Below are 16,517 nucleotides of genomic sequence, written 5' to 3'. Positions count from 1 at the left end.
GGATCTTATTTAAAGGATGGGAGGTCCAATGATCGGTCTCTTCCCGCCCTCCCCCCTTGGGGAAGGGTGTGTGCTGCTGTTGCTGCTGACTAGGCCTGAAGCCTGAGGCCTAGTCAGATACCTGGGATTCTGCTGAGGAGAGCCAGCGACCCACAAGGGAAAGATCATCCACAGACATCCAGTAACCTGTGTGAGTACCCTGCTTGTATCTTATGGAGGATAGCTGTCCAGACAGTACAGACCACCAAAAAGGGATTGTGTCTAGTGGAGAGAAGATGTCTCCCAGATCAATCTGAAGCTCATGGATACCTAATAATTCTCAAGGTCTGCTATCCTGTACTGCTGTCTGAATAACCTGTCTTTTGCAATAGGAGTCTGCCTAATAGACTGTTCTTAAAGGGTGTCCTGGACCCTACCCCTCTCTCCCTCATTTTATTTCTGACCTGTTGAGAAGAAATAAACTATCTTGTTCTTCAGCATAAAAGTGACTGGCGCCCAACCTTTATTTTACCTGCATCACTACCCACCATGCCTGACAATCCACACCCACAGGAGGTATGTAGCCCCTCTCTGCCTCTGAAGGCCATCACTAGGCCCTAGGGGGTTCTGGGGGTCCGCTACATCTGGCGCCCAACGTGGGGCGAAGCGGTATTTTTGTGGTGGTCGCCCATAGCAACCGCGCAGGAATCACCGTTTGGCTCCGTGTGAGAGTGGCAAGTAACATCTTTTGTACCTCAAAGACTGTTTTTTGTCCTTTTAACAACGTGGGAAGAACCTAACTGTCTCTTTGCTCTGGGGAGAGTGTCAGCCTGGTCTTTTGTCACTTTACACCAGGGCTGAAGGGGTTAAGGCAGACTCCAGAAGATTTTTGGCGCCGCAAAGGAAAAGAGGCGGGCGCTGAAGATATTGCTGAACGGCTGGACCAATCCCTTGGCAGGGGGAGGGGTCGCTGTTCCCACGCGGGGGAAATTAAACCGCGCTTGTGTGCGCAGTTACCTGGCTGCACGTGTTGGAAGAGTGTGAAGATGGCGCACTTTGGAATTCCTTCTTCTGACCTGAGAGTGTTTGTGCCAGGCATCGGTTCTAGCCCCGCTGGGCTGAAGGAAGTCATCACTGACACCGGGGTGCGGTACACACCTAAAGGGAACCTGGTGCTGTACACGGCTGGAGGCTACGAAGCGATCGGGCTGACATGTGTGAAATGTTCTGGACTGGCTACTAGTATTTGGCCCTGGATCACCTGCGGAAGTTGCGGGGAATCGCTCCTGGAAGTAGTTTCACCGGCCCTATCACCCCGGGTGCTGCAAGTGGACTGGCTCAAATGTGTTGCAACTGCCGATTCCGGACCGGCTCCAGTGGTCACTACTACTGTTGCTCTACCTGCTGAAGCTCCTGTTCCTTCTACTTCTTCAGCTACAGTGACCGCTGCAATGCCGGACATCCCAGTGACCTCCCGCCGTGGTCGAGGTCGCCTGCTTGCTTTGATGATGGGATCACCGGAAAAGAAATCGCCTGAACCTGGTAAGCCTGATGTGGGTGAGGGTGGCATACCTGTTGGGACTGTGAGGCCAGTGTCCTCTTTGGGAGCAGAGTCAGGAGAGTCTGTTGCTATAATTTCCCGGCCTAACCTGCTCCCAGCTGAAGAGTTCTCCGCAGAGTCAGACTCTGATATAATGTCTGACCGAATCTCAGAACTGTTCTCTGACACTGTGTCATTTTGTGAAAATTGGTCTGATAGTGAGACTGAACCGCAAGTTGAGCCTACAAAGGAGGATGTCCATTCACCCAATATTACCTCCAGTATTAGGCCTACCTTGCCTTTGCCTGCAAGTCATGAATCTGGTCCTGCAAGTGTCCCTCCAAGACCAGATACAGTTGCCGGGTATCCTATCAAGTGTGCTCCAGATACGCCTGTGTTGCTTGGCTATGGAGACCCTAGAATCTTGTCAAAGTTGTCTAAGTTTCAGCGAATTGTGATGAAGAAAATAGCTGAGGAATATGGCTATTTGTATCCTTATGTGCCAGAGTCTCTTGTAGCTGAAATTCAAGACAAGCGGGCTCAATGGATTGACAGTGCAATCAGAGATTATCTGAGAATTTCTGCATACCGTAAAATCTCTGAGTTATCACCCAGACAAGCAGAACAGTACACTATAGTTCTGAAAACCTGGGACTATGGTCGTCATATATACCCGGATTGTGTCATTATAAGGAGGCCCAATCAAGCTGATGCAAGGCATTACATCACCACTATTGGATCTTCTGGGAAGCCTATTCAACTGCCTGATCCACGATACTACTGGTGATGTATAAAGCTTGAATTTCTGTGTCAAAATCCTATGGAATACAGCTATGTGATGTCAAGTTTGAAGCTGTATCCGTCTCACCAGAAGCTGTTCTTCTTTTGAAAGTTGCTTTGGGGACACTCCTGTCTGTGCTATGTTACTGCTGGGCTGTGCTCTGAATTGCCAGCAGATACAGGAGGCGCCCTGAAAAGTGACATGCTGACCTGTTGCTCTTCATTGTCAGTGTGTCTTGCTATGGAAAAGGTGAGATGTAATTACAAGAGCAGTGGGACTTTGTTGCTATGGAAGTGAATCCGCAAAGTTCATGATGATTACAGTCCTCTGAAATTTTTGTGTGGCTGTGTTGCTTCTGGAAGTAGCCATGCAAACAGGCTCAAGTTAAATACCTGCTGGCTCATGCTTTGAATGGCCAGCATGCTTCTCATCCAGGTGTGAAGAAAACTAGCCTCAGCCTCCTGGAGAAAAGGGCTGATGCTATCTTTCAGTTATTGGTGTTGCCTGTTTGCAACACTATCATCAGTTTGGTACAACTACTGGACTCGAACTTTCCTAGAAAGGAGTGTATTTTCTATTTTTGAAACGAAAGCAATAAGTAAAGTGCCTGCTGGACTTTGGTGTAACAGAGCCAGCAAGAAATGATTCTTCGCTAGCAAAGACAATGGTTGGTGTATAGAGCTTATTTGTAATCCACACTAAGACTATTGGGACTCTGGGGTCACAGAGACCTTGTAAGATAGTTAGCTAGTCAGGTAGGCCGTGCCATAGGAAACCGAAAAGTCTTTTTCACCTGCATTTTTTTGGAACTCATGGACTGAAAAGTTTTTTTTTTTTGATGATGCAAAGTGTTTTCTGTTTTCTCCACTAGATGGCGTGAGAGTGTCTATCCTAGTGAGCAGTAAAGTTCTATACTATTAGTAAAATAGTTTAAAGTGGATTATTTTCTCTGATGTATTGGTATGTTTCAGGGGATGTGCCCTTATCTGGGGGGTTCTTCTCTTCATCTTACCCCTGGAGATAGGCACCTTCTCTCTGACATGCAAATATTTTGTATATATTCATGGTAAATTGAGTAGAGTATTAGGATGTGATAATATGTGTTTGCTTATTAAAATCTTGTTTCCCTCGGCTGAGGTTAAACAACATTTTAGATGTATATATGTCTATAGTATAGTAATTGATATTATGAGTATGTTGCTAATTTTTCATACCCACAGTGTTCTCTCTCGGCTGAGGTGAGACAGAGTCTTTGGTGAGTATGGTTTTTGCCTTATAACATTGTAGGATGTACTGACAGTCAGTTAGTCAGTTAGGAAGTATTGTAATGTGCATATTGTTTCATATTTTTGCTTCGTGTGGAATACCACATGTATTTGTACACCAAAGTTTAACCTTTTCCTTGTGTAGCACCCTTGTCTTTATGCAAGGTTGCTGTTAAATTTAGTTTGCTGAGCCTTACTTAGCTTGGCTGTAATTATTCTGTGGTTAATTGGACTTCCCTTCTAATCTGTTTGACTGCGTTTCTCCCTTCCGTCAGTAGGTGGCACTGTAGCCTCTGGCACTAGTGTGAGAATTACAGTTAAACAAACTGTTAATGTCCATGTGTCCCTCAGCCAATCACAGTGTCACTACGGCATTGTGGGGGATCTTATTTAAAGGATGGGAGGTCCAATGATCGGTCTCTTCCCGCCCTCCCCCCTTGGGGAAGGGTGTGTGCTGCTGTTGCTGCTGACTAGGCCTGAAGCCTGAGGCCTAGTCAGATACCTGGGATTCTGCTGAGGAGAGCCAGCGACCCACAAGGGAAAGATCATCCACAGACATCCAGTAACCTGTGTGAGTAACCTGCTTGTATCTTATGGAGGATAGCTGTCCAGACAGTACAGACCACCAAAAAGGGATTGTGTCTAGTGGAGAGAAGATGTCTCCCAGATCAATCTGAAGCTCATGGATACCTAATAATTCTCAAGGTCTGCTATCCTGTACTGCTGTCTGAGTAACCTGTCTTTTGCAATAGGAGTCTGCCTAATAGACTGTTCTTAAAGGGTGTCCTGGACCCTACCCCTCTCTCCCTCATTTTATTTCTGACCTGTTGAGAAGAAATAAACTATCTTGTTCTTCAGCATAATAGTGACTGGCGCCCAACCTTTATTTTACCTGCATCACTACCCACCATGCCTGACAATCCACACCCACTGGAGGTATGTAGCCCTCTCTGCCTCTGAAGGCCATCACTAGGCCCTAGGGGGTTCTGGGGGTCCGCTACATCAGCATGATAACTTCTGATAAGTTCTCTGACACACGAGATAAAAGCAGCTGGAAGTTTGTGTTGGGGGTGGGTGCATAGAGGTAGATTATCAGAGAGCTGGTCTATTCACAGCACAGCTATGCATGTTTCTTCCTTCCTCTGCCTATGTGGAGGGGGGGGGGGTGTGCCTTTCCTCCAATCAGCTGTCACACGGTGTATGCCAAGACTCCACACCAAGTGCTGGAACAGGAAGAAAAAATTCTAACACAATGTTCACTTTCTAAACAGTGTAGAAAGCTGAAGACAGCAGATATACAAATAAAACGTATGTAGGGAGATTTGTTTTACCTCTGTGTATCATCTTCACTGGGTGTATGTGAGGGTTTACATTTACTTTAGGAGATTGATAGTCTAGCCAGGTGCCATGCCCCTACAGTATATCATATGGAAGGAAACTGACCACTGTGGTTTTTTATTCATGTAAGTACAAATATGGATGTAGCACTACTCCCTTGGGAGCTGCTTGAAGCGGATTCCCCTGAGTTACCCATAGCAACAATTTATCAATTCTTAGTGCTTTAAGTGTTTGGCTCAGTCAGGAAAGAGTCCAGGGGATTTGGTTTTTGTTGTTTTTTATTGTAGAACTTGGGATGGAAGAAGGGATGAGTGGGATACTCCAACTGTATGAACTATGCACAACTTGAGGATTTCTAGCTATGTTGAGTGCGGCAAGGCCGCTGCTTCACCCTGCTACTGTAGTGAAGTACTAGATAAGGGAACTGTACAGTGAATTACTCTTCAGGGCCCCCGCTTGGTACCCCCTTTACCCTTATTCTTCAGGGTTATACTTGGCACCCCCTTTACTCTTGCTAACTGTGTGAGCTGACCTTCTATCCTCTGACTTCTCTGGAGTGGTCCCCCTTCCTGATCAGACCCCTTGGCAAGCCCCCTGGTAGTCACGGACACTGTTTTTCCCAGAGGACTCTGCCAGCAGCTCCACCGTCAGCTTTCCAGGATCCTTCAGGCTCAGCTCCACACCTGGCTCACTAGGCTGACTACCAGTGACCACCTTCCTCAGACAGCAGGAGGAGAGACAGCCATCACCCTCCTCCTGGGACTCTGCTTCCCGCCAAAGACACACTGTCACATGTGCCCTTGGCTTTCATGGTCAATCCCAGGATGCAATGCAGTGGTGCCCTCCCACTGGGACTGTCACAAAAGCCTGTTTGCAACTGGCCATGTTTCCTCCACTGTCCAACAGGCTCCCCTATTGGATACAGTGGGGACACTCCCTCAGACCAAGTGACTCACACCTGGACACATGTAACAGGCATAACTAACAGAACAGGCTCCCCTGATAAGCAGATGGAGCATAACAATGCTTTTACCTAGCACCTATCTAGGAGGGTGCTACATGGAAATATGAATTTCTATCCAGCATCCCAAAGTGGACAAGAAAGTTGACTGCAGGGCGAATACATGGCAGTTATTAGCAGAGAAATGGAGATGAACAGATTGACTTCACTCCTATCTAAAATTGAAATTTGAAAGATGAAACTTTCTAGCGTGGTCCTTGAGCTCCAACTTCTTATGAGAAGGTCGCCATCGGTGTACACTGCTTAATTTTGCCAGTCATATTTACTATTGCATTATACAAGTGTTAAATTACTATTATACTGTTGGCTTTCTTTCCTGGAAAGTGGACAGGAGCCTGTAATGTCCTACTGTTTTCAGAATGGCATTCTGTCTGCAGGGTAGAAATAGCAGAGACCAATTACCTCTGTGAAAGTCATTGTTGGGAACATAATAACAGCCTGCTAGGTGTGTTTATCGTAATAGCCCCAGGGAAAGGTTCCTTTCTACAACATTATGGTGTAAATACAAGTACTGAGATTACTGTTTTGTCTCCAGCTACATTTTTTTAACCCTCATTGTACCTCTTTTGGAAAGTTTCCCCCCTCTTTCTGTTCTGGTGACCACCACTATGCCAAGAATTAAGGTAAATTATCCTGATTCTGAACAGATATTGTAACCCCTTCCCACTGCAGCTCACCTCAATGCACAGTATTGCAATACCATGTGCATACCTCCCAACTTTCTGAGATGGGAACGAGGGACACCTATTAGCAATAGGACACACACCCTGCCACGCCCCCTTAACCACTTTACCCCCGGAAGATTTGGCTGCTCAAAGACCAGGCCCTATTTTGTGATTCGGCACTGCGTGGATTTAACGGACAATTGCGCGGTCGTGCGATGCTGTACCCAAACAAAATCAACGTCTTTTTTTCCCCACAAACTGAGCTTTCTTTTGGTGATATTTGATCACCTGTGCAATTTTTATTTTTTGCGCTATAAACAAAAAAATAGCGACAATTTTGAAAAAATAACAATATTTTTCACATTTTTTATATGAAATTCTCAACAAAAAACGTAAAAATCAAAATTTTTAACATTTTAGGCCAATTTGTTTTCTGCTACATATTTTTGGTAAAAGAAAATCGCAATAAGCGTATTTTTATTGGTTTGCGCAAAAGTTATTGCGTTTACTAACTACGGGAAAGATTTATATCATTTTTATTGTTTTTTTTTTTAAACTAGCAATGGCGGCGATCTGCGATTATTTTTGCAGGACTGCGACATTGCAGCGGACAGATCGGACCCCTGACTAACATTTTTGACACTTTTGGGAGTACCAGGGACATTACTACAGTAATAAGTCTATAAATATGCACTGTTCTTTAAAAAGGAGACTGGCAGGGAAGGGGTTAACTTTACTGGTGATCAAGGGGTTAAGTGTGTCCCTAGGGGCGTGATTCTAACTGTCAGGGGGCGTGGCTTGTGATGTAATCACAGAGACATATGATCCTACATAGCAGGATCGCATAGCCTCTGTGCCTACTTCAGGGAGAGTGACAGACGGCTGTGTTTACATCAGCCGTCTGTCCTTCTCTCACTGCAGAGGGAGATCACGAGTGGCCGGTGGCCATCGGAGCCGCCGGGCACACGCACAGACTCCCCAGCCGACGAGCGGGGGCGGGAGCGCGCCACGGGCGGCGCGCAATCGCCCCCAGCTCCTCCCAGGCTAGCGCCATACATGTATGGCACTTTGCCTGGGAGCGCCACACTGCGGCAAGTGGTTAAAGGAATATTGTAGAAAAAAAAGAGTAGTTACATTGGCTATTGAAATCTACAAATGCAGCAATTTAGAAATCAGATGAAAGGTTTAGCACTGGGAAACACTTTTTGAAAGATAAACAGTGCATTTTATATACAACTATATAGATCAGACCAAAATATGGGACAAATGAAGAAGAAAGAGGGACAGAGGGACTTTGTTCCAAATCAGTGACAGTCCCTCAAAATCAGGGACAGTTGGGAGCTTTGCATGTGTTCTAAGGTGTTGTATTACAGAAAATAATACATTCACCTTTTCTGGCACATTTTGGTGTGTTAAAGCGGAGTTCCGGCCTCAAAATCGATTTTGGGCCATCCGTTTGCTAACATATTCACCTTCCTTCCACTTCCTCTCTCTGCCGCCGCGGCCCGCGCCGTCACTTCCGATTTGTGATGATTCCTGGGAGCTGAACGTCATCGCTCCCAGGAATGAATGCGCCTGCACCAGCCCCACTCGTCACTTCCGGTGCAGGCACGTCATTCCCTGCTAAACAGCTTCTGGACATGCCCAGAAGCTGTGCAGGGGTGCCACGCCTGCACCGGAAGTGACGAGCGGGGCTGGTGCAGTGCATTGTGGGACTCTGATGTCACGAAGAGTGACGCTGTGGCTTCAGCTGCCCACACCTAAGATGGCAGTGCTGGAGAAGACATTTTCAAGGTAAGTATTTCTTCTTACAGGTAAGTGCGACCCGGGACAGTTCAGAGGCTATCCATTATGGAATGTATTAGCCCTGACTGTCCCGGGGTATTTTTAGCTCAAATTGACCCCTGAGGCCGGAACTCCGCTTTAAGTCTAATAGATGAATAGGCTGCCGTAGCGGATTGCACATTAACATGCGATATAATGGGCGTACACTAATGAAAAGTAACAGTGTGAACAGGGCCTCACGTATTGTAGAGGGAAAAAGTAAAGCACAGTGCCCCTGCCACTCATGTTTTAATACTTTTGCACCCTTTTCATCAGTACTCTTCCAATCTTGGCTGCTAACCAATAGGGAAGATTGCTACAATCTCAAAGACAACCAGTTTGTTCAACAATGTTTCCTTTTTGCTTCCCATTTTTTTTTTGGTTCTCAGTGGCCTTCTCTCAGCCCTAGGAGGGCAAACACTTCCTTACTGTGATGAGCATGGAGGGAGGCAGGGGAACCCACTTATGCCTATATACGAGGTCTTTAGGATGTATCTTGACAAATAGACTGTTTACTTTGCAAGACAATTTTCTCTTAGCTTAGTAAGTAAAGTGAATCTTTACTGACTTCTATCATCCTATCATGAGCACAAATACTGTTTTTTGTTTTGAGTCTTGCATGTGATTGTGTGTTCTTTGCAAAGTGAATTTTCATAATATGCATGGCTTTTGTTTCAGGCGATTCCAGCTAATTCTGCTGAAATTCAAACCATTGGAGGCCTTCTTGACAAACTTCACCAAACTCACCAACTTGACAAACTTCAATTAACCACTTGCCGACCGGCCGCTGCATATATACTTTTGCAGGCTGGCTCGGCTGCGCGAATTGCCATACCTGTACGGTGGTTCGCGGGAGCGCTCCTGGTGGGAGCAGCGGCATGGGCCCACACCCACTAAGCAGTAGGGATGCGATTCACGGGGTCGGCGGCTGCAATTGCCGCCAGGCACCCACGATTGCTCCCCACTGAGAGAGAATGACGGTCTGCTGTTATAAACACAGCTGATCGTTTTTCTCTCTGAAATGATCACAGAGCACCTGTGATCCTTCTATATAGGATCACAGGTCTCTATGATCTTTTCACAAGTCCCTCCCCCATACAGGTAAAAAAACACTCCCCCTAGGCTCACGCTTAACCCTTTGATCACCCCTGGGTTAACCCCTTCCCTGCCAGTGCAATTATTACAGTAACGGTGCATATTTTTTGCATTGATTCTTGTAGTGATGTCACTGGTAACTCCAAAAGTGTCAAAAATGTCAGTTAGGGGTCTGATCTGTCCGCCGCAGTGTCACAATCCCGCTAAAAATCACAGATCGCCGCCATTACTAGTAAAACATAAATAAATAAATAAATAAAAATGACATAAATCTTTTCCCTAGTTTGTAGATGTGATAACTTTTGCGCAAACCAATCAAAATACGATTTTTGGGAGTTTTTTTTTTTACCAAAAATATGTAGCAAAATACATATTGGCCTAATGAATGAAATAAAAAGATTTTTAATTTTTTTTTTTTTTGAGAATGTTATATAGCATTATATAATTACTAGACATTAAGCCCGTTAAATTAACGGGTGCTAGAACATATGTGGTCAAACATTTGTAAAAACAGACTTAGCAGTAAGTCCACGCGAGCGCGCACCCGCCGTGCGCCTGCGCACACCAACCGCTTCCAACAGTTTTGCCCGGCTGCCCGAAGTCTCTGCGCTCCAAGTCCCAACGGCTGTCCGTGGGGCACATGCGCAGTAGCGCAATCCCACGCACACAGGGACTGGACGCAGAGACACTTGTACTTTATATGTATAGATTATTTAGAATACTTAGAACAGAAGGAGCTATATATATGGGGGGGGGGATTGTAGTGTGTTGGGGGGGAGGGGATTGTAGTGTGTTGGGGAAGGGAGGGGATTGTAGTGTATGGGGAGGGGATTGTAGTGTATGTGGAGGGGAGGGGATTGTAGTGTATGGGGGAGGGAGGAGATTGTAGTGTGGGGGGAGGGAGGGGATTGTAGTGTATGGGGGGAGGGGATTGTAGTGTATGGGGCAGGGAGGGGTTTGTAGTGCATGGGGGGACAGAGGGGATTGTAGTGTATGGGGGGGGGATTATAGTGTATGGGGGAGGGGTTCTACAGTGCATGGGGGGATGGGTTCTACAGTGTATGGGGGAGGGAGGGGATTGAAGCGTGGGTGGGGAGAGGGAGGGGATTGTAGTGGGGGGAGGGAGGGGATTGTAGTGTGTTGGGGGGGAGGGGATTGTAGTGTGTTGGGGAAGGGAGGGGATTGTAGTGTATGGGGAGGGGATTGTAGTGTATGGGGAAGGGAGGGGATTGTAGTGTTGGGGGGAGGGAGGGGATTGTAGTGTGGGGGGAGGGAGGGGATTGTAGTGTATGAGGGGGGGGAGAGGGAATTGTAGTGTATGGGGGGAGGGGATGGCAGTGTATGGGGGGGATTATAATGTATGGGGGGAGGGGATTATAGAGTATGGGGAGGGAGGGGATTGTAGTGTATGGGGGAGGGAGGGGATTGTAGTGTGTGGGGGAGGGAGGGGATTGTAGTGTGGGGAGGAGAGAGGGGGCTGTAGTGTATGGGGGGATTGTAGTGTATGGGGGAGGGAGGGGATTGTAGTGTATGGGGGAGGGAGGGGATTGTAGTGTATGGGGGGACAGAGGGGATTGTAGTGTATGGGGGGGGGGAGATTATAGTGTATGGGGGAGGGGTTCTACAGTGCATGGGGGGATGGGTTCTACAGTGTATGGGGGAGGGGATTGAAGCATGGGTGGAGGGAGGGAGGGGATTGTAGTGTGTTGGGAGGAGGGGATTGTAGCGTGTTGGGGAAGGGAGGGGATTGTAGTGTATGGGGAGGGGATTGTAGTGTATGTGGAGGGAGGGGATTGTAGTGTATGGGGAAGGGGGGGGATTGTAGTGTATGGGGGGGAGGGGATTGTAGTGTATGGGGGAGGGAGGGGATTGTAGTGTATGGGGGAGGGAGGGGATTGTAGTGTGGGGGGGGGGGAGAGGGGGCTGTAGTGTATGGGGGGGATTGTAGTGTATGGGGGAGGGAGGGGATTGTAGTGTATGGGGGGACAGAGGGGATTGTAGTGTATGGGGGGGGATTATAGTGTATGGGGGAGGGGTTCTACAGCGCATGGGGGGGTGGGTTCTACAGTGTATGGGGGAGGGAGGGGATTGAAGCATGGGTGGGGGGAGGGAGGGTATTGTAGTGTGTTGGGAGGAGGGGATTGTAGTGTGTTGGGGAAGGGAGGGGATTGTAGTGTATGGGGAGGGGATTGTAGTGTATGGGGAGGGAGGGGATTGTAGTGTATGGGGAAGGGAGGGGATTGTAGTGTATGGGGGGGAGGGGACTGTAGTGTATAGGGGAGGGAGGGGATTGTAGTGTATGGGGGGACGGAGGGGATTGTAGTGTATGGGGGGACAGAGGGGATTGTAGTGTATGGAGGGGGGGGGATTATAGTGTGTGGGGGAGGGGTTCTGCAGTGTATGGGGGAGGGGTTCTACAGTATATGGGGGAGAGAGGGGATTGAAGCGTGAGGGGGGGAGGGTATTGTAGTGGGGGGGAGGGAGGGGATTTTAGTGTGTTGGGGAAGGGAGGGGATTGTAGTGTATAGGGAAGGGAGGGGATTGTAGTGTGGGGGGAGGGAGAGGATTGTAGTGTGGGGGGAGGGAGGGGATTGTAGTGTGGAGGGAGGGGATTGTAGTGTGGGGGGAGGGAGGGGATTGTAGTATATGGGGGAGGGAGGGGATTGTAGTGTATGGGGGAGGGAGGGGATTGTAGTGTGTGGGGGGGGGGTAGAGGGGATTGTAGTGTATGGGGGGGAGGGGATTGTAGTGTATGAGGGAGGGAGGGGATTGTAGTGTATGGGGGAGGGGATTGTAGTGTATGGGGCGGGAGGGGATTGTAGTGTATGGGGGAGGGAGGGGATATTATTGTATGGAGGGGAGGGGATTGTAGTGTATGGGGGAGGGAGGGGATTGTAGTGTATGGGGGAGGGAGGGGATTGTAGTGTGGGGGGGGGGTAGAGGGGATTGTAGTGTATGGGGGGAGGGGATTGTAGTGTATGAGGGAGGGAGGGGAGAGGGGATTGTAGTGTATGGGGGAGGGGATTGTAGTGTATGGGGGAGGGAGGGGATTGTAGTGTGGGGGGGGTAGAGGGGATTGTAGTGTATGGGGGGAGGGGATTGTAGTGTATGAGTGAGGGAGGGGATTGTAGTGTATGGGGGAGGGAGGGGATTGTAGTGAATAGGGGAGGGAGGGGATTGTATTGTATGGGGGGAGGGGATTGTAGTGTATGGGGGGAGGGGATTGTAGTGTATGGGGGAGGGAGGGGATTGTATTGTATGGGGGAAGGGATTGTAGTGTATGGGGGGAGGGGATTGTAGTGTATGAGGGAGGGAGGGGATTGTAGTGTATGGGGGAGGGAGGGGATTGTATTGTATGGAGGGGAGGGGATTGTAGTGTATTCAGTGGTGTAGCGTGGGTTGTCAGCACCCGGGGCAAGGTAAGTAATTTTTGCCCCCTACACAAATCTACACAGACCACTACACTGACACCTACACTGACCTAGCTGACCACTACAGAGACCTACCTTATTCCTACACTGACCCCCCTACATTGACACCTAAATTGACCCCCTTCACTGACACCTACACTGACCCCTACACTGACCCCCCTACACCGACCCCTTCACTGACCCCCCCCACATTGCCACCTACACTGACCTCCCTACACTGACCCCCCTACACTGACCCATTCACTGACCCCCCTACACTGACCCCCCCCCACATTGACACCTACACTGACCTCTCTACATTGACCCCCCTACATTGACCCCCGTACATTGACACCTAAATTGACACCCTTCACTGACACCTACACTGACCCCTACACTGACCCCCCTACACTGACCCCTTCACTGACCCCCCCCCCCCCCCCACATTGCCACCTACACTGACCTCCCTACACTGACCCCCCTACACTGACCCATTCACTGACCCCCCTACACTGACCCCCCCCACATTGACACCTACACTGACCTCTCTACACTGCCCCCCTACATTGACCCCCCTACACTGACACCCCCCTTTACTGAATCCTTACACTGACCCCTTCACTGACACCTACACTAACCCCCTTCACTGACACCTTCACTGACCCCCCCCCCACATTGACACCTACACTGACCCCCCTACACTGACCCCTTCACTGACACCTACACTGACCCTCCTACACTGACACCTACACTGACACCTACACTGACCCCCCCTACATTGACCCTCCTACACTGACACCTACACTGACCCCCCTTCACTGACCCCTCCTAAACTGACCCCTCCTACACTGACACCTACACTGACCCCCCTAAACTGATACCTACACTGACCCCCATACACTGACACCTACACTGACCCCCCTACAATGACCATGTCCACTTCCCTGGGCCCCGGGCCAGCAAAATGACTCTCACCAGTGTTGTCTCTGTGCAGTCAGTCAGGCCGATCCGATGGCGCGTGCCAAACTGTCTCCTGGAGTGGAAGCATGTGGCTGAAGTAGACAGCAAAGCCGCTGCTTCCTCTCTGCCGCTCCTCCCAGAGGTGGAGTGCATTTGATATCACTCCGCCTGTGACCTACAAAGGATGTAGCGGCTCCGTTCTCACACACTGCAGGCTTGAGACTAAAGGCCCGTACACACGTACCGATCGTCGGCATACAAACGTCGGTGGACGAAGGATCTGCCGATTGTACGCGTGTTAGTATGGTGCCTCCGACAGATGTCTGCGCACAATCCGCGGACAAAAGTCTTTCGTGCAAACATGAAAATATTTGTATGCCGACACCAGAACGGACGATTGTTCGCCTGTCAGTACACAATTCGGCCGACAGACCGCAGATTTGCAAGACTGGGCATGCTCAGAAAATAGAAAACACAGGGAAAGTTAACCATTACATGACATCACTTCTGCAGTCGGCGGACAAAATTCTTGTGCTGTCCTTGTGCTGTCTTTGCACTTTTCAGCAGACACCGACATCCCGGGGAGAAAAGAGGAACATTTGTAAGCCGACCATCGGTACGTGTGTACGGGGCTTAAGAGAGATGACTCACACTCACTGACACTGACAGCCGGGATATTGCCCTGAGCTTGCGAGTGTCCGTGAGCCCAGGGCAGAAAGCGGGAGACTCCCGGGACTTGCGGGAGACTTGAGATGTCTGGGATGCGCCCCCCCAGATTTTACGCCCGGTGCGGCTGGCCCCCCCAGCACCCCCCACGCTACGCCACTGAGTGTATGGGGGGGATTGAACGATAAATGTCGGGTTGGAGATTGGTGTGGGGGAGGAGAGATGTGAGGGCAGGAAATCAGAGAGGAGGGGAGCTCCTGACACACACAGAACAGTGGATCATTTAATAGGAAAAGACACCCAAATACACCACCACCTCCCTCCCGGGAAAATTGCTGTCACGGGCGAACCAAAGGTGCTGGAGACCCCAAAATTGTACCGCAGGTGGCCAAGACAGAGTGTGTTGGGGAAGGGAGGGGATTGTAGTGTGGGGGGGAGGAAGAGGATTGTAGTGTATGGGGGGGAGGGAGGGGATTGTAGTGTATGGAGGAGGGAGGGGATTGTAGTGTATGGGGGGACAGAGGGGATTGTAGTGTATGGGGGGGAGATTATAGTGTATGGGGGAGGGGTTCTACAGTGTATGGGGGAGAGAGGGGATTAAAGCGTGAGGGGGAGGGAGGGTATTGTAGTGGGGGGGAGGGGATTGTAGTGTGTTGGGGAAGGGAGGGGATTGTAGTGTATGGGGAGGGGATTGAAGTGTATGGGGAAGGGAGGGGATTGTAGTGTGGGGGGAGGGAGGGGATTGTAGTGTATGGGGGAGGGAGGGGATTGTAGTGTATGGGGGGAGGGGATTGTAGTGTGTTGGGGAGGGAGGGGATTGTAGTGTATGGGGAGGGGATTGTAGTGTATGGGGAAGGGAGGGGATTGTAGTGTGGGGGGAGGGAGGGAATTGTAGTGTGGGGGGAGGGAGGGGATTGCAGTGTATGGGGGAGGGAGGGGATTGTAGTGGGGGGGGTAGAGGGGATTGTAGTGTATGGGGGAGGGAGGGGATTGTAGTGTATGGGGGAGGGAGGGGGTTGTATTGTATGGAGGGGAGGGGATTGTAGTGTATGGGGGTGGGAGGGGATTGTAGTGTATGGGGGAGGGAGGGGATTGTAGTGTATGGGGAGGGAGTGGATTGTAGTGTATGGGGGAGGGAGGGGATTGTATTGTATGGAGGGGAGGGGATTGTAGTGTATGGGGGGATTGAACGATAAATGTCGGGTTGGAGATTGGTGTGGGGGAGGGGAGATGTGAGGGCAGGAAATCAGAGAGGAGGGGAGCTCCTGACACACACAGAACAGTGGATCATTTAATAGGAAAAGACACCCAAATACACCACCACCTACCTCCCGGGAAAATTGCTGTCACGGGCGAACCAAAGGTGCTGGAGACCCCAAAATTATACTGCATGTGGCCAAGACACTCCCCTACAGCTGAGAAAAATTTCGGGGTTCGGGGATGTAAGGGCGCGGATCAGTGACCCCGAGAACTGGGCCATGACCTAACCGCGAGGTGACCAGGTTTAACATTGGAGTCTATGGCGGGGGGAGGCCCGGTTCTCGGGGTCACTGTTCCGCGCCCTTTCATCCCCGAACCCCCACCTACCGTACAATTTTGGGGTCTCCAGTATATTTGGTTCGCCCGTGACAGCAATTTTCCCCGCGGCGGTATTCTCTGCGTCCCAACGGCTGTTCATTCTGCACATGCGCAGTAGTGCAATATCACGGACACAGGGAAAGCGGACGCAGGGACACTGGGGTTTTATTAATATAGATATTATATAAACAAACAAAATATTTTTTTTTTTGCAGAATTGTCCCTCTTTTTTTGTTTAAAGCGCAAAAAATAAAAATAGCACAGGTGATTAAATACCACCAAAAGAAAGCTCTATTTGTGGGGAAAAAAAGACATTAATTTATTTTAGGTACAGTGTCACGCGATCGCTCAATTGTCCATTAAAGTGACGCAGTGCCGAATCGCAAAAAATGGCC

Source organism: Pelophylax lessonae (assembly GCF_965119305.1).
Source record: "Pelophylax lessonae genome assembly, chromosome: 7".
Lineage (NCBI taxonomy): Eukaryota > Metazoa > Chordata > Amphibia > Anura > Ranidae > Pelophylax > Pelophylax lessonae.
This window is presented reverse-complemented; position numbering follows the sequence as displayed.